Genomic DNA, 24631 nt, shown 5'->3' with positions numbered 1-24631 from the left:
AGGAAAAGACAGATCTAATAAAGAATAAAATTATTTTTAAAAAATAAATAAATAAAATAAAATAAAATAGGGTTGGGGTCTTCCTCGGTGGTGCAGTGGTTAAAATTTCACCTTCCAATGCAGGGGGTGCTGGTTTGATCCCTGGTTGGAGAACCAAGGTCTCGTGTGCCTTGGAATGCAGACAAAAACTTAAATAATAATACTAATAAATAAAACAGAGTTGTCAGAGTCCTGATAGAAGATAAGGCCAAAATAAGGTGATGAAAAGTCAGCAAAACTCCATAGAATGAAAATTGGTCTTTGTGGAGAGAATAGGAAGCTATGGAGGTTTACAAGCAGGGCTATCATGAGATCAGACCTTATGTTCAAAAAAGAACAATGGAATGAGAGAAATAATGAGCTAAAGCGGGGTTGCGGGGTGTGGGGTGGGACACGGGAAGCACAGTGACCAACTTAGGGCCAAGCTAACAGTTCAAGTGATTTGTATTATGGACCTGAGCTAGGCAAGGGATCACATGGGGATGGGAAGGAGAGAAAGGCTTAGAGAGACTAAAGCTGGCTTATCATAGCTTAGATGTGGAATGAGGAAAAAGTAGACAACCAGAGGATTCTCAGGTGTCTAGTTAATGGGGTTGATATAAAAACATAAAGACAAAAATAAAAATGAAAGAAAGTGTATGCTTGTTTTTGTGTTTGGAGGTGAGAATCAGAAAGTTTCACAGAAAATAGCATTACAAAAAGTGGGATCAGATTTTTCTTTTAAACAAAGCATGACATTTATCAGGAGAAAAAACTCGAAGGAATTCTTGAACTTCAGAAAATGTTTCTTGATACCAAGATATGCAGCTTCCTAAAAATAGTCATTTTTCTTAAAAAAGGATAATATGATTTTAGAGTCATTTTTAAAAACATGTTTCAGTTTTAGACAATCGGTTGACTTCCAGCCAAGACCACATGAGGAAATCAACACATATTTTTTCTCCCATCTCCTCTCCCCTTGCCTCCTCCTTTTATTAATAATTTTGTTGGTTGTATCATCTTCACATAGGGAAGATGAATGGTATTTACATTCCATTCTTTCATCACCATTCCCACAGCTGTTTGATTGGTTCTGTACTTAAGTGGATCTGGTGCTCATTACTGTTCTTTTACCATGACTTTTCCATTTCTATTTTTGGAGTCAACCCTTCATTTCGTCATCAGGTCTTTTCATATTGGTCTCATGGATTCTTGCATGTTTCAAAGGGCCTGTGTTTTTATACTTAAACGGAAAATTGGGTAAAAATTCTTGGCTCATTCTTTCCCTCAGATCTTTTTAGATCTTGCTTTTTGTTTTCTGACACTGAGTATTGCTTTGGGAAAAGCTTAAAGATAACTGACCTTACTCTTTGTACATGACTTGCTTCTTCTACTTGGACATACTTAAAATTCTTTATCTCTAAATTTTAGCAACTTCATCAATACATACCTTAATCACTGTATTGTTTAGGATTTAAATTCAGACAGAAACTCAAAGAAACAGTGGTTTTAAGGGAGAATGTATTTGTTTCTCACTTAATGATGTAAACTGATACAGCAGCAATGCTCTAATGAAACTGCTAGGGACTCAGGCTCTTTTTGTTTTGTTGTTCTACTGTCTCTAGGGTGTGGTCCTTGTCCACAAAGACCAACATGAATATTCCAGCCAATAGAAAGAGGAAAAGAGAAAAGGAAGAGCATATTCCTCCTCTTTAAGGATATGCCCAGAAGTGTGTATGCATGCATGCTAAGTTGGTTCAGTCATGTCTGACTCTTTGCGGCACTATGGACTCTAGCTCACCAGGCTTCTCTGTCCATGGGACTGTCCAGGCAAGAACACTGGAGTGGGTTGCCATTTCCTCCTCCAGGGGATCTTTCCAGCCGATGGATTGAACTTGCGTCTCTTTTGTCTCCTGAATTGACAGGCGGGTTCTTTACCACTAGTGCCACCTGGGAAGCCCAGAGTGTAAATATTAATCTTTCTCACATCCCATTGGTCAGAACTTGGTCATATGGCCCTATTTAACTGCAGAGAATACTGCAAAATAAAATCTTCATTCTCAATGAGAATATGTTCAGCTAAAAAAAAAAAACTACAATTATGGAAGGGAGAATTAATACTGGAAAAAACTAACAATCTTTGTTATGATCCATCTGTATCAGTTTTTCCCTAGGATATGGTCTGTCCTTTCAATCTGTAGACGCAAATCTTTGTTTTAGGAAATTTTTCTTCTACAGCATCTGTGAATATCTTTTCTATTTTATTTATAGACTTTTCTACCTTCGGAATGTGGGCCTTTTTTATTTTAATCTTTGTGTTTATATTTGAATTCTTTGTAGATGTCTTCAATTTGAATAATCTTTCCTCCAAATATTTTCACAAGGTTTTTTTTCTGTTTCGCTTTGTTTTCATTTGTGCTCTCAATTGTATTCATTCAGAAAACCTTTTCAGTTCTATTTATTCCAGTTTTTATTGCTCCTAATATGATAGTTACCCTGATGAGGGTGTTTGTTCCTTCCTTTCTTTCTAAACTAGGCCAGTATGCTTTCCATCCTGTTCTGTGCCCTTAGAATCTCTTCTTTGCATTCTTGCATCTTTCCTTGAGTGCTCCTGTCAAGGAGAGACTATTTCAACTACATTCTTTGAGGTCATGGAAAATTATTCACTTGTCTCTACTTCCTGAAGTAATCCCTCCTCTTTTTCTAAAATTTTATTTATTTTAATCGAATTATAATTGATTTACAATGTTGTGTTACTTTTTGCTATACAGCAAAATGGATCAGTTATACACACACACACATATATATTCTTTCTAATATTCTTTCCCATTGTGGTTTATCCCAAGATATTGAAAATAGTTCCGTGTGCTATACAGTAGGATCTTGTTGTTTATCCATCCTATACATGATAGTTTGCATCTGCTAATACCAAACTCCCAATCCTTGCTTCTCCCAACCCCCTCCCCTTTGGCAACCGCTAGTCTGTTCTCTGTGAGTCTGTTTCTGTTCGTAGATAAACTCATTTGTTGTCATATTTTAGATTCCACATACAACTGTTATCACATGGTATTTGTCTTTCTCCTTCTGACTTATGAAGTAATCCCTCTTCGAGCATATGCTTTTCATCTGCTTTTCGCTTACAGTGTCTCTCCTTTGGGAGGAGGTAATGGCCACTTAAGATCTATGAGCAGAGTAAGGAAAGGGGACTTGAAAGGTTCCACCATTCAAGAGACAGATTTGATTTTTTTGGTCCCATTTTTAACCTTGTGATACTGCCAGACAGATATATACACAATTTTTCCTTATGAGATGACAATATATATACTATTTTGTACTGTTTCCTTCATGTCATATATCACAAAAATGTTTTTATGTCATTAAATATATTTCTCCCACATTATTAAAGTAGTTGCATTGCATTCCATTGGCATGATATGTCATATTTTTTAACCCAATCTCTATTGGTGGACAATAGAGACAATCCCACTGTTTTCAGTAATTTATGCATAACTTAAAATCTCTTATTTTGACTCTCTAGATTTAAAGCTAAAGTTGTAAAGGATCTCTTAGGTTCTCACTCTTTCTCTTTTTTATTGAGATATAATTCAGTTCAGTTCAGTCACTTGGTCCAACTCTTTGTAACCCCATGGACTGCAGCACGCCAGGCTTCCCTGTCCATCACTAACTCCCAGAGATTGCTCAAACTCATGTCCATCGGGTTGGTGATGGCATCCAACCATCTCATCCTCTGTCGTCCCCTTCTCCACCTGCCTTCAATCTTTCCCAGCATCAGGGTCTTTTCAAATGAGTCAGTTCTTTGCATCAGGTGGCCAAAGCATTGGAGTTTCAGCTTTAGCATCAGTCCTTCCAGGACTGATTTTCTTTAGGATTAACTGGTTTGATCTCCTTGCAGTCCAAGGGACTCTCAAGAGTCTTTTCCAACACCATAGCTCAAAAGCATCAATTTTTCGGCATTCAGCTTTCTTTATAGAAATAATTCACATGCCATTAAATCTATCATTTAAAAGTACACCTCTGTGGAGTTTCCCTTGTGGTCCAATGGTTAAGACTCCATGCTTCCAATTGGAGGGGTGCAGGTTTGACCTCTGGTCAGGGAATCAAGATCCCACGTGCTGTATGGAGCAACACTGAAAATCATAAATAAATAAATGTACAACTCTGTACTTCACAACTGTATAACTCAGTGGATTTTAGTATACTCACAGAGTTGTACAACTACCACTATCTATTTCCAAACATCTGCATCACCCCAAAAAGGAACCTCATATCAATTAGCAGCATCCTTCCCATTCCTCTGGCCTCCTAGCTCCTGGCAACTACTAATCCACTGTCTGTCTCTATATGCCTATTCTGTACATTTCGTATAAGTGGAATTAAATAATAAGTAGTCCTTTGTGACTGGCCACATTCATTTGACATAATGTTTTCAAGGTTCCTCCACATTGTAGCATGTATCAGCACTTAACTCTTTTATGGCCAAATAATATTTTATTGTATTAATATACATTACATTTTGTTTATCCATTCATCAGCTGATGGACATTTGGGCTGTTTCCACCTTCTTGGATATTATGAAAATGTTGCTGTATAAGTTTTTGCAAGGACTTAAAAAATTTTTTTTATTAGAGTACAGTTGATTTACAATGTTGTGCTAGTTTCTGCTGTACAGCAAAGTGTATCAGTTATACATCTACATATATCACTCTTTCCTTAACATTCTTTCCCCATATAGGTCATTACAGAGTATTGAGGGGAGTTCCCTGTGCTATATAGTAGGTCCTTATTAGTTATCTACCTTGTATTAGTAGTGTGTATTTGTCGATCCCAGTCTTCCAATGTATCCCTCCCCTCCCCTGGACATGCATTTTTCTTTTTTAAATTTTTATTTATTTACTTTTGGCTGTGCTGGGTCTTTGTTGCTGCTCGGGCTTTTCTCTAGTTGCGGTGAGTTGGGGCCATTCTCTAGGTTTTGGGTTTCTCATTGCAGTGGCTTCTCTTGTTGCAGAGCGTGGGCTCTAAGGTGCATGGACTTCAGTAGTTAAGGCTCCTGGGCTCTAGAGCACAGGCTCAGAAGTTGTGGTGCACGGGCTTAGTTTCTCCAAGGCGTGTGGGACCTTTCCAGATCAGGGATCAAGCCTGTGTCTCCTACATTCACAGGTAGATTCTTTACCACTGAGCCATCAGGGACACCCTGGACATATGTTTTTAACTCTCTTGGGCATACAACTAGTAGTGTAATTGCTGAATCATACAATAGGGCAGACATATTCTTAATCTCTGTGTTTCTAATTCTACATGACATGAGCAACATCTTTCAAATTTAGTTTCTATACATTGAATCTACAGTTTCCTGCTTGGTCTGGTAGTCACTTTGCTTTAAGGGGTGGAGGAAGGGGCCTTTGATATAACTTAATGTTCCGCTGTTTTCATCCTATGTCTCTTGACTCACTTTACACAGTACTGCTTCATGGGGTCAGCAGACAGTTAAAGCAGAATCTTCCTCCACTGGGCTAATTTAGGTGCCTCTCTCTACTCCATCTCTCTATTCCATCTAAAAACTGGTTGAAATCTCCCCTCTCCTGATATCTCCTGTGGGAGTGAGGCCCTTTTATATTCCTTCAGTATCATTTTAGTAGAGTTTGGGGGGAGGGAAGGCTGTAAGCAAATTCCCAGTTTGTTTAACCAGAAGTTGCACTAATTATGCATGTCTTTCTGGTCATGGCTCATCTTTGAAAGAGACCAGCTATTTGTTAAAATCTAGTTTAGAAAAAGATGAGGCAAGGGATCTGGACAGACCACAGTTTTAAACTGACCTTTTCTCTTAAACATGGTATCAGCAAATTTGTTTTCTTCCTCGTTTTCAAGATTAAGGGAATCAGTGTGGTAACACTCCCTACGACAGGCTTTGTCTTAGTCTGTTTGGGCTGCTACAAAATATATATATATCATAGGCTGGGTAGCTTAACCAAGAAACATGGCTCACAGTTTTGGAAGCTGAGAAGTCCAAAATCAAGGCACCAGCAGATCTAGTGTCTGGTGGGAGCCTGCTTCCTGGTGTACACACCGCTGTCCTCTCACTATGTCCACACAGGGCAGAAGTGGTGGGGGAGCTCTGGGGTCTCTTTTATAAGGGCACTAATCTCATTCACGAGGGCTCCACCCTCATGACCTAATCACCTCCCAAAGGTCCCACCTCCAAATATCAGCACACTGGGGACTGGGTTTCAACACATGCACTTTGAATGGATACAAACATTCAGTATAGGGCAGACTTTCTCATACCGTTCCCTCATTCCCCACTCCCATCTCCCCTCCTCCCAGCAGGTCCCCTCAGCTAAGAGTCAGGTACATGAATAATTACTATGGTGCTTATGCATGGCTTCTCCATTACTTCCACTTCCCCAATTCCTGTGTCCTACAGGGTGGAGTTACTTCTCTGGAATCTTTCCAGCTGCTCACCTTATGGTTCTAAACAATGGGACCATTAAGATGAGCCTTGAGTTTACTTGGCAGTATACAGCTTCTTTATGTCACTGAAGCTGGAGACAGGTACAAGAATGTTTAGTACTGAATAGCAAAAAGCTGGAAATGTACAAATGACTGATACCAGGAGGAGTGATAAGTACACATATTCATACAATTCATATTCATACACATACTCATACAATTCAGCACATATTCAACACAATTGTTGAAGAATTCATACAATTCAACACAATTTGTCAGTAAAAATGAGTGAACTATATAGGTGCGCACAGCAGCATAGATGGGTCTCAAAAACATACTGTTGAGTGAAAAAAAGTAAATCACAAGAAGAATATATACCATGTAAGTTCAATAAAATGCAAAAACTTTCCCAAATTAAAATATATTGCAAAGGAAAATATTCATAAAGAGTAAAACTCTAAGAGGTACAAATTATTATGTGTGAAATAAACTACAAGGATATATTGTAAAACACATGGAATAGAACAAATATTTTATAATAACTATAAATGGAGCATAATCTTTAAAAATTGTGAATCACTATATTGTACAGCTGTAACTTAAGTAGTTGTACGACTATACTTCAATTTAAAAAAGGGAGAGAAAAAACTTAAAAAAGAGAGAAAAAAAGAAAAAGAGTAAGCTTCTAAAGAAAACTAAGGGAATGATTAAGTAAAAATTCAGCAAAAAAGTTATTGCCTGGAGAGAGAAAAAAAGGGGTGTGACCGGGGAAGTCCACATAGGACCTTCTAAAGCACAAGTTAAATTGGATTTTTAAAGCTGGTTGGCAGGTACATTTTATTGTTATTGTTAAACTGTACATATATGTTAAGTACATTCTTCTGTTAACATAATATTTCATAAAAAAATGGAGAGATTGCTTTCTTCTATTCCTTATCATTTAAAAATGGAGTTGCTTCTCTTCACTCTTTGGAGGGTTTTAAGGATGAGGAGAGAACCAAAAAATGCTTCCCCCACATGTTTTATCAATGACTCCTCTCTCCAGGGATCTGAATAACTCACATACACAGTGTGTGAAGGCACAGGGCATTATGAACCTTGGATTTCCATTTAACACTGTAGACAAAGTCTATGGAAAACTGACATCAAGAAGTTTCTGACCTCCAAATGGCTTAGTTTTGAAACCTTTGAAAGGAAAATGGCTTTCATTGGAAGATGGCTTGTGTATTTGTTTGGAGTGTTGATACAACAGTGACAGAGGAAGAAGCTAAGAGGACCTCACCTCCACCTGGGGCTTCCCTAGTGGTTCAATCCCTGGGTCGGGAAGATCCCCCAGAGAAGGGAATGGCTACCCACTCCAGTATTCTGCCTAGAGAATTTCATGGACAGAGGAACCTGGCAGGCTACAGTTCATGGGGTCCCAAAGAGTCGGACACGACTGAGCGACTGAACTGAACTGAGCAACTAAACGACAAATGACGATGAGTGACTAACATTTTTTACCTTCATCTGGGCCTTGCTGACTCCCAGAGGGAAAGGGCTACAGAGAGTAGAACAGGAGCCAGGGAGAAGAGGTGGTCTGTGGAGAGCTGACTGACCCAAGGCAAGGCCTGCTGATCCAGGGCCCGAGTGGACCCATAACCACCCCAAAATGACATGACGCCTGTGGGAAGGGTCAATGATACCTTTCCCTACTCAGAAGCTGGGTCTGTTCATGCCAGAACAAGTTGTGAGTTGAGCGCCAAAGGCTCTGTCTTGGCCCGGAAAAGCCTGCAAGTCAGAGGTTAGTGAATAGACAGGGGTGGGGATGGAGCATTTAACAAGAGAGGTCGGCAGGGCAGTGCTGGGGAGGGAATGTGGACTTTATCCCATGCAGTGAGGAGCTGTTAAAGGGTTTAAGCCAGCAAGAGGTAGGATAAGATCTGATTGAGAAAATATAGAATGAAAAAAATGCTAGCAAGGCTTCAGGAATTCACTTAAAGCAATCTGTACTGTATGAATCACATCAGCATCTATAATTACAGTAATGGCCATATGTGGGCACAATATGTGTTCATTTTACATAGAATATTTGGTGTGCATCAGGACTCAGAGGCCACCTGCAAAGTTCTGTGCCCACATCCTCCACTCCCAGGGCTAGGCTGCGGGGCTTCCCTGGTGGCTCAGATGGTAGAGTCCACCTGCAGTGTGGGAGACCTGGGTTCGATCCCTGGGTTGGGAAGATCCCCTGGAGAAGGGAATGGCCACCCACTCCAGTATTCTTGCCTGGAGAATTCCATGGACAGAGGAGCCTGGCAGGGTGCAGTCCATGGGGTCGCAGAGAGTCTGATACAACTGAGCAACTAACACTAGTTAATGATAATATTAAAACTGTTCTTCCTGACAGCAGTGAACAGCTAGTTCAGCTTCTTTCCTTAAGCTGGGGAGACCATGTCCCTAACACTAGGAGGAATGTTTGCCTTCCCATCTCCTATAAGGGTAATACACATCTGAGTCATGTAGTAGCTGTTACTTTTAACCACTTAAATATACACCCCCAAACAGGAGAGGAACTAATACCCGACATATATTTATACTAATTAGGATTGTTAGCAAAACTAATAACTAGCATTATGACACCAGTCTTGAATTTGCCCGACTGACTCTTTTAATCCTCACAACATCTGCTGAGGTAGTTGTTATTGCCATTGGTATTATATAATCTTAACGATAAACTTAATTATACAATCTTTCATTCAGTATTCACATGCTGTGATAAATAAAGTCAAGGAGAGCAGAGAGTACATCTGTCATGTTTCCTCGTGGAGCCTTCCTTGGTGCCTAGAACAGTGTCTGGCATGTGGTAAATATTCAAAATGTGTTTGGCGAGCAAATTTTGAGTCCCCTTTTACACAAGTGACAACACCAAATCTCAGAGATTTTCAATAGCTTACCAGCTATTAGGTCAGCAGCTAATCCCAAATCACATCTGTTGGGCTTCATCTTCTCAGTGGCTCCCAAATCGTCAAAGATTTTATAAGGATCACATAGTTTGTCAAGTTCCTAGCAATTAAACAGAAGGCTATTGAAAGATTAATTGCCACCTTCTAAAAAATCTTAACCATTTTGAGAACATAAGGCAGAATTTAGAGGTGAGCAGGAGGAGAACGGCTGTGTTTAAACTTGCCATGTTTTAGAAAGATCTTACATTGAGAAATTCACACCTGGCATTTGAGAACAAAAGCTGGCACAGAACTCGAAGGAAGTATTGTTAGGAATTTTCCCAACTAAATCTTCCTAAGCTTATTATCAATAAAGAGGGTGTTTTCATTTAAATAGAGATCATTACGGCTTTATAGCTCTTTCTCCTCAACTGCAACCTCTGTTGGGCCAGGGTTTCAGTTTCCATGGGTCACTTGGTACTCATTATTCTTACCTCACTTGCTTGAAACAGCTGGCCAAGGAAGTCTGGGCCCTGATTCCAGACCTTTCCCCACACCCAGATCGGCCTGGGCACAAATTCTCTTATAAATTTCTCAATAGTCCACAGCCTCTGGAGGAAGCATAGAAAGATAAGATTACCTTTTCCCAGAGAAAGTGTATTGAAGCAACTTTGTACAGGCTACCTCTGGTGAGAGAGGGAAGTTAAGTCTCTGAGAAAAGGCTCCATTGGGAGTAACAAGTCCTGTCCTATTCCCACTCCAATTATTTCTAGGCAGGAGTCCAGCCCAGGCTGTAAGGCAGACCCTCAGCCAGACGATGCAAGAGCAACTGATGTGTGAATGGACAGGTATTAATATTTACCCCAATCAAGAGAGAGTCCAGACTCTTTCCTGATTCTATCATCCAGAACATGCCTAGACAGGAAACTGGAGAACACTGGCCTAAGACAACTGACGTTCTCTCCTCGCCGCAATGTGGGTAGTAATCAGAGGATGGACCCCTGATCTTTGACAAAGGAGGCAAGGATATACAATGGAGAAAAGACAATCTCTTTAACAAGTGGTGCTGAGAAAACTGGTCAACCACTTGTAAAAGAATGAAACTAGAACACTTTCTAACACCACACACAAAAATAAACTCAAAATGGATTAAAGATCTAAATGTAAGACCAGAAACTATAAAACTTCTAGAGGAAAACACAGGCAAAACACTCTCCAACATAAACCACAGCAGGATCCTCTATGACCCACCTCCCAGAATGTTGGAAATAAAAAGAAAAAATAAACAAATGGGCCCTAATTAAAATTAAAAGCTTCTGCACAACAAAGGAAACTATAAGCAAGGTGAAAAGACAGCCTTCGGAATGGGAGAAAATAATAGCAAATGAAGCAATGGACAAACAACTAATCTAAAAAATATACAAGCAACTCCTGCAGCTCAATTCCAGAAAAATAAATGACCCAATCAAAAAGTGGGCCAAAGAACTAAACAGACATTTCTCCAAAGAAGACATACAGATGATTAACAAACATATAAAAAGATGCTCAACATCACTCATTATCAGAGAAATGCAAATCAAAACCACAATGAGGTACCATTTCACACCAGTCAGAACGGCTGCTATCCAAAAGTCTACAAGCAATAAATGCTGGAGAGGGTGTGGAGAAAAGGGAACCCTCTTACACTGTTGGTGGGAATGCAAACTAGTACAGCCACTATGCAGAACAGTGTGGAGATTCCTTAAAAAACTGGAAATAGAACTGCCATATGACCCAGCAATCCTACTGCTGGGCACACACACTGAGGAAACCAGAACTGAAAGAGACACGTGTACCTCAATGTTCATTGCAGCACTGTTTATAATAGCCAGCACATGGAAACAACCTAGATTTCTATCAACAGATGAATGGATAAGAAAGCTATGGTACATATACACAATGGAGTATTACTCAGCCATTAAAAAGACTACATTTGAATCCATTCTAATGAGGTGGATGAAACTGGAGCCTATTATACAGAGTGAAGTAACCCAGAAAGAAAAACACCAATACAGTATACTAACGCATATATATGGAATTTAGAAAGATGGTAATGATAACCCTGTATGCGAGACACCAAAAGAGACACAGATGTGTAGAACAGTCTTTGGGACTCTACAGGAGAGGGTGAGGGTGGGATTGTTTGGGAGAATGGCATTGAAACATGTAAATTATCACATGTGAAACAAATCGCCAGTCCAGATTCGATGCATGATACAGGGTGCTCGGGGCTGGTACACTGGGATGACCCAAAGGGATGGGATGGGGAGGGAGGTTGGAGGGGGGTTCAGGATGGGGAACACATGTACACCCATGGCGGATTCAAGTTAATGTATGGCAAAACCAATACAATATTGTAAAGTAAAATAAATAAATAAAACTGAGATTTTTAAAAAAATGGAAAGATTTCAGATTTCTTGAATTCGCTGTAGTTTCAGTAACTAACATTGCATAGCTTTTTGATGATCTCAGAGCCATTTCTTTTGTTTTTTAAACTGTATTTATTTATTTGGCTGTGCTGGGTCTTCATTGCTACCAGCAGGCTTTCTCTAGTTGTGGCGAGCTGGAGGTTACTCTCCAGTTGGGTGTGTGGGCTTCTCACTGTGGTAGCTTCTCTTGTTGCAGAGCATGGGCCCTAGAGCGCAGGCTTCAGTAGTTGTGGCACACAGACCTCCTTGCTCCAAGGCATGTGGAATCTTCCTGGACAGGGATCAAACCCGTGTCCCCTGCATTGGCAGGTGGATTCTTAACCCCTGGACCACAAGGGAAGTCTCTCTGAGCCAATTCTGATGTGCAAAGTATTTTCACACGCACCTTCTACTGAGGTAAGCAGACCAATATTATTATTCACAAATTAGAGATGGACATAGAGATTATGTTATTTGTCCAAAGACATGTCATTCTCCCCAAAAGCAGCCTCCTGGTGGACTGTTGCTCAGTCATGGTGTTTGGCTTTCCTCCCTCTTTAAGTCAATTATCTACTACTTTTACATCATGAATTCTCAACCTTTGGTGTACCGTCACTTAGAGAGTCTAATCTACCCTCACATTTGCAAGCATGTGAGCGCACACACACAATTTTGTATTAACTCTCAGGACTCTCAGAGATCCCCTGAAGACCATGGACACAAGATTGAGAATCTTTTAGAATTAATATGTATGAGACCAAAAGGATGTAATTACCAAATGTAGTGAGTGAGTGAGTAAAGTCGCTCAGTCGTGTCCAACTCTTTGTGACCCCATGCACTGTAGCCCATCAGGCTCCTCCATCCATGGGATTCTCCAGGCAAGAACACTGGAGTGGGTTGCCATTTCCTTCTCCAGGGGATTTTCCCAACCCAGGGATCGAACCCAGGTCTCCCACATTGTAGGCAGACGCTTTATCGTCTGAGCCACCAGAGTAGTAATAAACTGTATTTTCTCGTTTTGAAATTCAGCTACAGAACACATCTCAGGGACCGCTAGAGAAATTTGAATATGGAATATATATATATATACTAAATTTTATTAAGGAATTTTCTCAGGTGATATTAGGATAATTTTCTTTGATGTGATGATGGTGTTTATTTATGAGAATGCTTAAGGATTTTTAGGAGATACTTAAGTGTTTTTCTCCTGATATTTATTTATTTATTTGCCTAATGATTATTATTTATTTAATAATCCTGATTACTATTTATTTATTTATTTGGGTCTTAGTTGCAGAGCACTGGTTTAGTTGCTCTGCGGCATGCGGGATCTTAGTTCCCCGATCAGGGATCAAACTTTGCCCCCTTCATTGCAAGGTGGATTCTTAACCACTAAACCACTGGGAAAGTCCCAGTGCTTAAGTATTGAGAGGTGAAATATCATGAAGTCTGCAACACATTTTCAAATGGTTCAGAAAAATATAAAAAGATACAAGATTTAATAATATGACATTTGCCAATATGACATCATTTTAAATCTATAAGAACAGCAATTACATTTAAGTTAATCTAGTTTACAAAGAACATATAGCAAACTATTAGTAGTTTAATCTTGGTGGTGATATATGCATGTTCACTGAAGAGTTATTTCAACTTTTCTGTACATTGGAAAGTTTTCATAATAAAATACTGGGGTAAAAAGTTTCTTTTTGTGGTATCACTCAAATCTGCTCCTCTATTAGTTATCTATTCCTATGTAAGAAATTACCCCCGAATTTAGTGACTTAAAACTACAAATATTTCCAGGTAAATACCCCAAAGAATTGAAAGTAGAGACTCAAAGAGATATTCATAGATCCACGTTCATAGCAGCATTATTCACAATAGCCAAAAAGCAGACACAACTCAAGCGCCCATCAGTGGATGAATGAAAAAACCAGGTATGCTATACATATAATGGAATACTGAACTTCAGCCTTAAAAAGGAAGGAAATTCTAACACAGGCTATAGCATGGATGAACCCTGAAGACACTGTGTTAAGTGAAATAAGTCAGCCACGAAGGGACAAATAGTGTTTGATTCTATGTGTACAAGATAGCTTCTGCTGCTGCTGCTAAGTTGCTTCAGTCGTGTCCGATTCTGTGCGACCCCATAGACGGCAGCCCACCAGGCTCCCCCGTCCCTGGGATTCTCCAGGCAAGAACACTGGAGTGGGTTGCCATTTCCTTCTCCAACACATAAAAGTGAAAAGTGAAAGTGAAGTCGCTCAGTCGCGTCCGAGTCTGCGACCCCATGGACTGCAGCCCACCAGGCTCCTCCATCCATGGGATTTTCCAGGCAAGAGTACTGGAGTGGGGTGCCATTGCCTTCTCCGGTACAAGATAGCTAGAGTAGTCAAATTCATAGAGACACAAAGTACAATAGTGGTTGCCAGGGGCTGGATGGGAGAATGAGGAGTCAGTATTTGATGGATTTGGAGTTTCAGTTTGGGATGATGAAAAAGTTCTGGATATGCATGTGCTGTTGATTGCACACTATAAATATACTTAATGGCAATGAACTGTAAATCTAAAAGCGTTAAATTGGTAAATTTTATGTTATGTATATTGTACCACACACATCATCAACCCACAAACAAAACATATATCATCTCACAATGTGTACGTGCTAAGTCACTTAAGTCATGTCCGACTCTTTGCAACATTATAGACCGTAGCCCACCAGGCTCCTCTGTCCACAAGATTCTCCAGGCAAGAATACTGGAGTGAGTTGCCATGCCTTTCTCCAGAGGATATTCCCAATCCAGGGATCGAACCTGTAGATCTACCATATTCTTTTTCCATTTTTCTGAAACAAAACAAGCCTCATTATTTGAATATTTCAATAAATAAATCTACAAAGGTAGAAAATCTCAGGACAAATCACATTTTGACAAAAAGCTCTGAATCAGGATAAAACGGCCAATTAACAGTTGAACCAGAAACTGCCAACATTTGAACTTATTTTACTTGTTGCTATATGTATGTAAATAATATAAAGAGAAACTCTAATTCAGAAAAATAATAAAGTGGGAAATGACAAACTGGAAACAAAATAATTTAAACCATTTAAAGACCCAGTTTACAACATAGGAAGAAAAGCATCACCTTTCTTAATATAAACTGATTAAGAACTAAGTACTCCATCTAGCTTTTCCCCTGCTCTGAGTGATGTCTTCTTGCCCATCTGCTTTGGATGCCCACTGATCCATTAACCAGAACCTTCTGTAGTCCTTTCCCAAGTACTCATGATCTAATAAATAGGCCAAGTGGATAACTTTCTTTCAAAAGAGTACAGAATTTCTGCCCTCTTCGTCTCTACTTTCCAAGTATCTTTGGCTTGAGCTTATCTCATTTTTTGCAGCTTAAGAACTCAGGGAAAGTTGCCCATGAGGGAACAGGTAGGATCTCCCCACCTCTGTGAGGTGACTCCTTGTGCCTTAAGCTGGATGAACCGCTGGATAGAAATGTATACGGTTCCCCCCATTCAAGGAACAGGAAGAGAACCCAAGAAATCCAGTTCCAGCTTCCCTTCCCATTTTCAGATCACTTCAGCGATTCCACACTACACTAATTAGGCAAAAACTTATTTAGATCTCTTGAGTTCTTTTCCACACCAAAATTTCATATTTTAAATTGTTATATAAACTGTAAGCCTGTCAACTTCATCCTTTCATGCTTTTTTATATTTTCAATTTTCTTTGGAAAGAGCTTTCCTAATCTCAAGATTAAAACCAAAAAAAAGTTCTCCTGTATTTATTTCTAGTACTTTCATATGGCTTAGTTTCTCAATCCATCTGGAACTTATTGGGTCTTTTCTCAAATTTATGGGTGAATTAATCCCTCCAGCAGCATTTCCTCATTTATTAGAAATGTTCCCTTTACAAGTAAAATATTCTTTTATTCTCATAGCTATTTCTGGATTGTATTATGTCCCAATGTTTTATTCTACTGATTCTATGTCTGCAAATGTTGTTTTTATTACTATAGCTTCAAGGTATATTTTGATATCTAAAAGGACAGCCTCTCATTTTTTTTCTTTCCCCAACTTTTCTTGGCTCTTTTCTTCGTAGTCCGTAGGTTTTACAACCTGAGGTAAGTCTGAGTCAGTTTTCTCATCTGAAAAGATTAATAGACTATGGGCTCTAGAGTCATTTTGTCTGAATATCAGCAACGATCCACTCAGGCAAATGGAAAGTCTTCTATTTGAGCAGAGGCGGTTTAATATAGGGAACTGGTGACATGATATGGAAAGACTAAGTATCTTAATGCAAAAATAGGAGGCTAGGGACTTCCCTGGTAGTCCAGTGGTTAAGAATCTACCTGCCAATGCTTTTGAACTACGGTGCTGGAGAAGACTCTTGAGAGTCCCCTGGACAATAGGGAGATCAAACCAGTCAATTCTAAAGAAAATCAACCCTGAATATTCACTGGATGGACTGATGCTGAAACTCCAATACTTTGACTACCTGAGGCAAAGAGTCAACTCACTGGAAAAGACCCTGATGCTGGGAGAGATTGAAGGCAGGAGGAGGGGGCGACAGAGGATGAGATGGTTGGATGGCTTCACCAACTCAATGAACATGAGTTTGAGCAAACTCTGGGAGATGGTGAAGAACAGGGAAGCCTGGCGTGCTGCAGTCCATGGGGTTGTAAAGAGACAGACACAACTTAGAGACTGAACAATAAGGGACTTCCCAAGTGGCCCAGTGGTTAAGATTCCCTGCTCCCAATGCAGTCCCCTGAGTGTATTTAGTACTTTATCAGTTATTGACATTGCCCCATCTCATTCTCCCAACAAACGCTCTGATGCAGACAGGGCAAGCAAGCTTCATTATCCCTGCTCAACAGCAATGGAATCCAAGACTTCAAGAAGATAAGTGGTAGACCCAAAGGCCAGGGGGGCTTGGGACAAAGCCACCTCACTCACGTTCAGGATTCTTCCTACTAATATCCCAGGTGGCCTCCCACAAGCATGTGTGAGATAATGAGCATACACACACATGTGTGCATCACACACACACACACACATACAATAGGTTCAAATCTCTGAAGAGAAGGTTCATGCCTTATCAATCTTAATATTCCTGCACCAGGTAAAGCACCTGGAAGCTAGAAAAGAAGTGATTGTTGGCCTTAATTCCTGGAAAGGACCCTCCTGGGGGATGGAAGAAAGAATATATGTGAGGATTACAGCCAGAGCCAGGGGTCAAGATTAGCGTGACCAAACTCTACAAGGCTCTGGCCCTTGATTCTAGCTTTACCCAGCCCTTTCTCAGGTCATCAAAGAGCAGAGGGCATGGTCACCAGGAGGGAAACAAATCTGCCCACTGGCTCTGTGCACCCCCGCGCCCAGGGCATGTAACAGCTTCTTGTGGGCAGTGGGGTCCCTGACAGGCGGGAGCTTGCTCTAAACCTACAGTAGTAATCACCCCAGGGCTGCCCATCCAGGGCCTGGCATCCACACTGGTCCCTGACAAACCGGTTGGAGCAGGAGCCTCATTCATGTGCGTATGGATCACTGACAGGAAGCATGGGACACTAAAGATTAGAAGACTAAGCTAATAAAATGGTTGCCATTGGACATCAGTGTTTGCCAGGCACTTTCTACATGAATATTTCTGGTTCTATTCTTCACTCAGCCAGGGCAAGGCGTGGGCACTGCTGGGGTCTGCCTCAGCCTGTTGCACTGGCTTCAGCTGTGAACTTGTTCTCCTCCGACACGTCACGGATGCTGCAACCTCAATTGATGTGGCTTGGCTCTGCATCTGTGCTTTTTCTCCTTATCCTGAATGGGGAGCCACTCTCTGCTGTCTGCCTAAAGACACCCGGAGCAGGGGCACTGGGACGGGCTTGGCGCGGGTGGCCCAGGCAGCTGCCCACGCTGCTGCTCCATGCTTTCAAGAGCTCTGCTGCCTGCCGCATTCTCCTCCCTGCCCACAGGCGTCCCAGCGCCCTTGAGAGTCGACAGGAAGAGACAGGGTCGTGAATTAGACAGCGGGCAGTGAGTGGGAAGAATAAAAGCCAAAGGCCTGGGCGGGTAGTGGTGGGAGGAATTGGGAGATTGGGATTGACACGTATACACTATTGATATTGTGTAAAAAATAGATAACAAATAAGAACATATTGTATAGCAAAGGGAACTCTACTTAATGCACTGTGGTGACCTGGATGGGAAGAAGTCCAAAAGGGAAGGGGTACATGTATATGCATGGCTGATTCATTGTACAGCAACTATATTCCAATAAAAATTAATTCAATTCTTTTTTTAAAGCCAAAGGCCTACATGGGGACTCTGAGACCCCATGCCCTCTGTCCCAGTTACCTCTCAGGACTCATTTTTTTCTTTCTCTTTTAAAAAAATATTTATTTATTTGGCTGCCCCGAGTCTTAGCTGCACTGGGGATCTTCAGTTGTGGCATGTAGTATTCTTGGAGGCTTCCTAGGTGGTTCAGTGGGTAAAGAATCCACCTGCAATACAGTAGACAAAGATTCGATCTGTGGATTGGGAAGATCTCTGGAGGAGGGCGTGGAAATCCACTCCAGTATTCTTGCTGGAGAATCCCATGGACAGAGGGCCCTGGTGGACTACAGTCCATAGGGTCACAAAGAGCAGAACATGACTAAGCACATACATAGTATTCTTATTGTGGCATGTGGGATCTAGTGCCCTGGCCAGAGACTGAACCCAGGCCCCTGCAGAGTCTTAGCCACTGGACCACCAGGGAAGTCCCAGGCTCATTTCCCCTTCCTCTCCACTCACATCACTCTTCACTGTTCCTGGAACAGGCCAGGGCCTTCGCACACTCTTCACCCAGACGGCGCTGTGCTCCCTCCTGCTTCCTGTTCCACACTCTGTTCTGATGTCATTTTCTTGCTGAGGCCTTCCTTGACCACCTTCCTACAATCGCAAGACCCACTCTCCACACCCTTGCCTCTTCCCTGGCTCCTCTCACCACCCACCTTACTTCTCCGGCTGATTGATCGAGCTCCCCACCTCTGAAGTTTGGTCTGTTTGCTCACTGCTGTCTGCAGCACTGAAGCAGCACCTGACACATAGCACAGGCTCAGTGATATTGTGAAATTCTTGCATGGATGAGCTGATGAGCTGATTCCAGGCAGCCTTGGGTTTGGGTCAGCCCTGCTCCCTTCTGGGCCTGGCTTAGTTCCTCTAACGACGAGGGCACATGTGCCACTGGGTAAGCTGCCTTCCAGTGGTAATAACTGATGAGTCTGGACAATATCCTCTTACCACCCAAGCAAAGCTCAAACAGAAGGCAATGAGGGCAGGGAGGCAGGAAGCAGCTGCCAGTATGACTAACTGGGATCTTAGGTCATCATCCCCCAGTGCCAATCCTTACAGGTCTCAGCATGGCTCAGGATTACTGAGACTCATGTGGCCAGACCCGGTTCAAAAGGGCCACAAGGAGCACTTGGAAAAACAACTCCATTTTAGGGAGCTGACACAGAGGCCTGGAGGAGGAATTGAGATTTGATGAACTCTGTACAAAAATTTTGCAAAACCAGACTTGATTCAGTTCTTTGGGTTTTTTCGGCTTCACTGGGCCTTTGTTGCGGCACTTGGGCTCTCCAGTTGTGGCTCCTGGGGGCTACTCTCTGTTGTGGTGCACAGGCTTCTCTTAGTTCTGGTTCATGGGCTCTCTAGTTGCAGTGCTCAGGCTTAGTCGCCCCATGGCATGTGGGATGGCATCCCTGCCCAGGGAGCGAAACTGAGTCCTCTGCAATGGAAGGGGGATTCTTAACCACTGGACCACCAGGCAAGTCCCTGATTCAGTTCTCATTCAAGCCATATTCATCAGGGCTCCCTCAGCACCAGGCACTTCTCTAGGGGGAAAGAGAGTTGTGAACCCCATGAGTGAGGTCCAGTCTTGACCTGTACATTGATTTGTGTCCCAGCATGTCATCCCTCGCCAAGGCCTGGTACCATCTTCCTTGCAACTTCCTGCTCCCAGTATCTTAAGTCTTCCCAGATCTACTGGCTACATTTAGATAGATGCCCTTTGTCTCAAAAACAACCAGCAGCAACCACTGGCACCTCTGACAGACCAATGAGACAGCGCTCGTTCTCCTGTAGTCCTCTCTGGCATCCAAGTCACGTCAACTTTGCATTCTGTCCCCCTTCTGGGAAACTCCAACTCTCTTCCTCATTCTCAGCACCTTCGTGTCTTTGGTCCTACCACGCCCTGACAAAGTCACCTTCTCTACCTGTTGGGTTAATTGCCCCAGTGGCTCCCAAACTAATTGTATGTCTCCTGTATTCAGCGCCTTTGTGCATTCATCCACATCCGAGCTGTCTCTCCCCTCCCTTCTCTCTGCCTCTTCGGCACGGCTGATACCTCACCCTCTCACCTTCAAGGGGAGACAGACTCCTCTCAGTTCCCCAACTCTTGATAAACTCTCTACCACCCAGAATACCCGCTTTTCATGAGGGCATCGTCATCTGTACATGCACACATCTTTCCATGTAATTACCAGCCGTTTCCTGTATGTATGTCTTATTTTTCCCTGAGACTGTAAACTCCTTGAGGGCAAGGACAAGTTCCTTTTTTTTTTTCTTCTTGGCCTCGAGGTATGTGGGAATCTTAGTTCCTCAACCAGGGTTTAAACCTATGCCCCCCTGTATTGGAAGCACAGTCTTAACCTCTGGACTGCCAGGGAAGTCCTGAGGGCAAGAACAATTTCTATTTTTCAGTGTTCTATACAGCTCAGTACCCACTCACTCTGCTATCAATCTGACCTGGATTTACCAAGTGATGATATTTAAGAAGAACGTTGTTGTTCTTTAGTTGCTAAGTTGTGTCCAACACATTTGTTACCCTGTGGACTGTAGCCTGCCAGGCTCTTCTGTCCATGGGATTTCCCAGGCAAGAATACTGGAGCAGGTTGCCATTTCCTCCTCCAGAGGATCTTTCCAACCCAGGGGTCGAAATTGCACTGGCAGGTGGATTCTTTACTACTGAGACACCAGGGAAGCCCTTAAGAAGAATACATTTGTGGAAGTGTGTATTCGTTTTTAGATGTTAAGAGGAAAATATAGAATACAAGATTATGTTATGGTCTGAGGACCACGGTATAAACTATGTACTCATAAAGGTAAACCTGGAAGGAAATCAGTAAAAAATAAAAGTGTTTTGTCAGGGTTGTTGGATTATGAGTGATTTGTTTAACAATCCGTAAATTTTGTGAGTGTGTGGCTTGTGCATTTGAAAAGAGGCTTTTTGTTGTTGTTTTTTAAAGTACATCGAGGGCTTTAAATGTCATTGAAACATTCCACTCTTGGGTACAAATTCTTCAAGGCTTTCTTAGGAAAGAAGAGGGGATGGGAGCAGGGTAAGCAGGGTTGGCAGTTCTTCAGAGATTTCACTCAAGTCATATTTATACACAAATAGCTAAGCGAAGTGGCGGGGGGTGGGGGGAACCAAAGTCCAAGTTTTGCCTACAAATGTTTATTCCCTGAGGATGGGACAGAAAAATAAACAGTTTAAAATAACCCACGAAATCACGTGAGCTGTAGAGATTTTTTTTTTTCTCTCTCCCAGAAGAAGAAATGTATTCTTGAGTTTCCCGGTGTTTTGTGCTCTGAAGCCCTGGCAGCAGGGGGTGCGATTGGGGGAGGGAGAGGCAGGGTATACCCTCCTTGGTGGACGGCTCTGGGCACAGGTTTCCTCTGATTCCTTAACTTTTTTTGACGTGTGTATTTTATTCATATCAGACTGTGGGCTCTCAAATATGAAGACCACGTCTTTTCTGGTGTCTCTTTGGTGGGAGGAGTGGGGGTGCAGCCCCATTCCACCTGCTAGATCTTAGTTCTCAGACCAGGGATTGAACCTGTATCCCCTGGAGTGGAAGCACAGAGTCCTAACCACCGGACCCCCAGGGAAGTCCCTAGGACCACGCTCTTTCTGTCAGAGGGGTGGCCCCACAGTACACCTAATATAAGGGGAGCCCAAGAGATCATTTGTCCAATGCCCTCATCAGACCCAGGAAGACCAGACTCAGAACAAGGCACGTGCAGAGGCCATACAGCCTGGGACTCCTGGGGGAACTGGTTTTAGAGAGCTCTGGAGTGCACAAGCCCAGCCCCCACAGTGTTGCTCAGGTGTTTGTAACATTCCTCTGACAAGTGTGGGTTGAGCCTAAATATACCCCAGCCCAGAAACATGGCAGAAGGGCGACAAGGAACAAACTGTACTCTTAACACTGAGGAGCTTAGGATTCAGAGAGAGAGAGAGATGGGGCAAGTTCGCAGATAACCGGAATACCAAGCAGAACGGAAGAAGCATTGCAAGAGGCACATGCGAAAGAGGAAGGAGCCTCTGACAAAGTAGGCTGAGAACGTCTCCGTTGGCCTGAAGCTGGCATTAAGGGGTTCAGGATGATGCAAATGAAGTCAGAGGCACCGAGACAGTTGCATTCATTTAACAAATCCTTGCTAATCACCAACTACTGGTGCCAAGTAAGGTTTTAGGTATCTGGGAAGCAAATCTCTCCCCTTGTGAAATTTACATTCAAGTAAGAGTAGAGACACTACACAAGATAAATAAGTATTATAAAAGTTGGTCCTAACCAACTGGTGTGTGTGTGTGTGTTCAGTCGTGTTCAACTCTTTACAGCCCCATGGACTGTGGGCCCACCAGACTCCTCTGTCCATGAGATTTTTCAGGCAAGAATACTGGAGTGGGTTGCCATTCCCTTCTTCAGGGGACCTTCCTGATCCAGGGATCGAACCCAAATCTCTTGCATCTACTGAAGTGACAGGTGGGTTCTTTACCACTAGAGCCACCTGGGAAGACCAGTAGGCTGGTGAGAATGTAAAACTGCGGCTGCTATGGAAAAACAGCATGTTAGCTCCTCAAAAAATTAAGCATAGAATTATCATTTGATCCAGCAATTACACTTCTGGGTATATACTCACCCCATGCAGAAAACTGGGATAAGAGTGGTCCAAAGAGAAGGATCAGCAAATGCAAAAGCCCAGAGGCAGAAATTGTCAGGAGACCACTGTGACAGAGCCACTGTCACGAGAATCCATTGTTTTACTTCTGTGTCTCTTCAGTCAATTCCAATGGTCCTAGTATTGTGGGAGTCACTCAGTCATGTCCGACTCTCTGTGATCCCATGGGCTGTAGTTCGCCAGGCTCCTCTGTCCATGGAATTCTTCAGGCAAGAATACTGGAGTGGGTTGCCGTGCCCTCCTCCAAGGGATCTTCCCGACCGAGGGATTGAACCCAGTCTCCTGCATTGCAGGTAGATTCCTTACCGTCTGAGCCACCAGGGAAGCCCTGGTACTAGGTACTAGTAGCAATGGTCCTAGGGAGACTGTTAATAGTGGAACTGGGAAAAACTTTGCTCAGCTCTGAGGGGCAATACACAGAGCAGAGGGTCTTATTTGGGTGAGGGTAGGAGGAGTGACCTGGCTTTACTGAATTCAGCAAAGTCACTGTAGACTCTAGCAGTTTACTTCTATGGGGAATGTGATCACTCAGACCATAGGGCTGCATGTGACCATTAATTCATTTCTCTGGAAACAATTCTGTTAGGACAGGAACTGAGAATTCTTTCTCCATGACTTGTGGCTGAGTTTGTGTTGTGTGAGAACACTGGGTTTTGCATTTCTCATTACACTGCTCTCATAGCTCCTGGGTTTGGAAACGGTCACTGCCATTAAATTCTTTTATGGTTTACACCCCCATCAAACCAAGGATAAAGGTGAATAAAGAACTCATCCTGAGTAGACTGCTCCAACACCCCAAGACAATTCCTCTTCATAAAACCGAGAGTTTCATGCCAGGGACATTACATAAAAATAAAGCCAGAGTAACCAAGTGCCAATTACATTGTTATGGACAATGAGTCCATAACATGCTATGAGATGAAATCTTTCTTTCAAGATATTTTAATTGCCAGATGCAAAAGACAGTAGACTGTTTGCTTGTTGAAACTTTTCCAGCCTTGTGGCTAATGCCCATTGTAGCTGCATTAAAGGCTCTGGGGCATCTCTGCCCAGATGTGATGGCCAAGAACCAGTGATGACTTCAGCATGAGCTTTCTCCACCTGCCAGCTCCGCCATCTTGGCCGGGCCTGCATACCAGCTGCCTGACTCCATCTGACTAGGAGGTCCCTTTGGATTGTGTGTCCTTGTGTAGAGGCCAATACTCACAGTGAAGTTTTTTAGGAAACAAGCTCCAAGTCTAAGGCTGAGGGATGTTGTGGGCCTAAGGGTGGTCTCTGGAGGGATCGTCTCTGAAATTCTCTGCTAAGACCCAGTGTGTCTAAGCCACAGTATTATGGAAAGCGCATAGGAAGGAATAGAAGACAAGAAGTCTGAAGCTTAACCATGGTTTTCATCTTGGTGCTGGTTATCTCCGACTTACTTAACTCACCCCAGAGCCACACCCTGCTCAACTCTGCTCTGCTCTGTGCCCCTGGAGACTGATCTGTACAGACATCCACAGGCTCCCTGTGTTCTGGCCTAAGGAAAGCCAATGGGGATCTCTAGGAGAGGGAGGTTGGGTGTGAGTTCCCCAACTCCTTCCTGGGTCTCCACGGGCTGTAGTCTCCTTCTCCTGCAGGTGTCTCTCTACAGGTTCTGGTAACTGCATCCTCTTCTCTCTTTTGCAGGCCCAGGTTGCTCCCCCAAACTCCACACTGTCCCTTGCAATTTCCCCACTTCTGTAAAGAGTTCCTTTATTGAATTCTGCTGAAATGATCCAGTT

At 42.5% G+C, this 24631-nt stretch overlaps 1 protein-coding gene across 2 annotated transcripts in view; it reads right to left on the bottom strand.

Moving 5' to 3' along the window:
• Window positions 1-24631, bottom strand: part of CAPG (capping actin protein, gelsolin like) — a 134519-nt gene that overhangs the window by 81616 nt on the left and 28272 nt on the right. Inside the window, exon 1 of one of the 2 annotated variants that reach the window (XM_052647779.1) lies at window positions 9420-9492. The exons of the other annotated variant lie outside the window; for it this stretch is intronic. The gene's annotated coding sequence lies outside the window, so the exon portion shown is untranslated. Of the gene's footprint in view, window positions 1-9419; window positions 9493-24631 lie in introns of those variants that run through there. 2 annotated transcript variants of the gene reach the window in all.

This window comes from Budorcas taxicolor, chromosome 11, assembly GCF_023091745.1.
Source record: "Budorcas taxicolor isolate Tak-1 chromosome 11, Takin1.1, whole genome shotgun sequence".
Classification (NCBI taxonomy): domain Eukaryota; kingdom Metazoa; phylum Chordata; class Mammalia; order Artiodactyla; family Bovidae; genus Budorcas; species Budorcas taxicolor.
The sequence above is the reverse complement of the archived record's forward strand: the minus strand, read 5'-3'. Positions and strand labels throughout refer to the sequence as shown.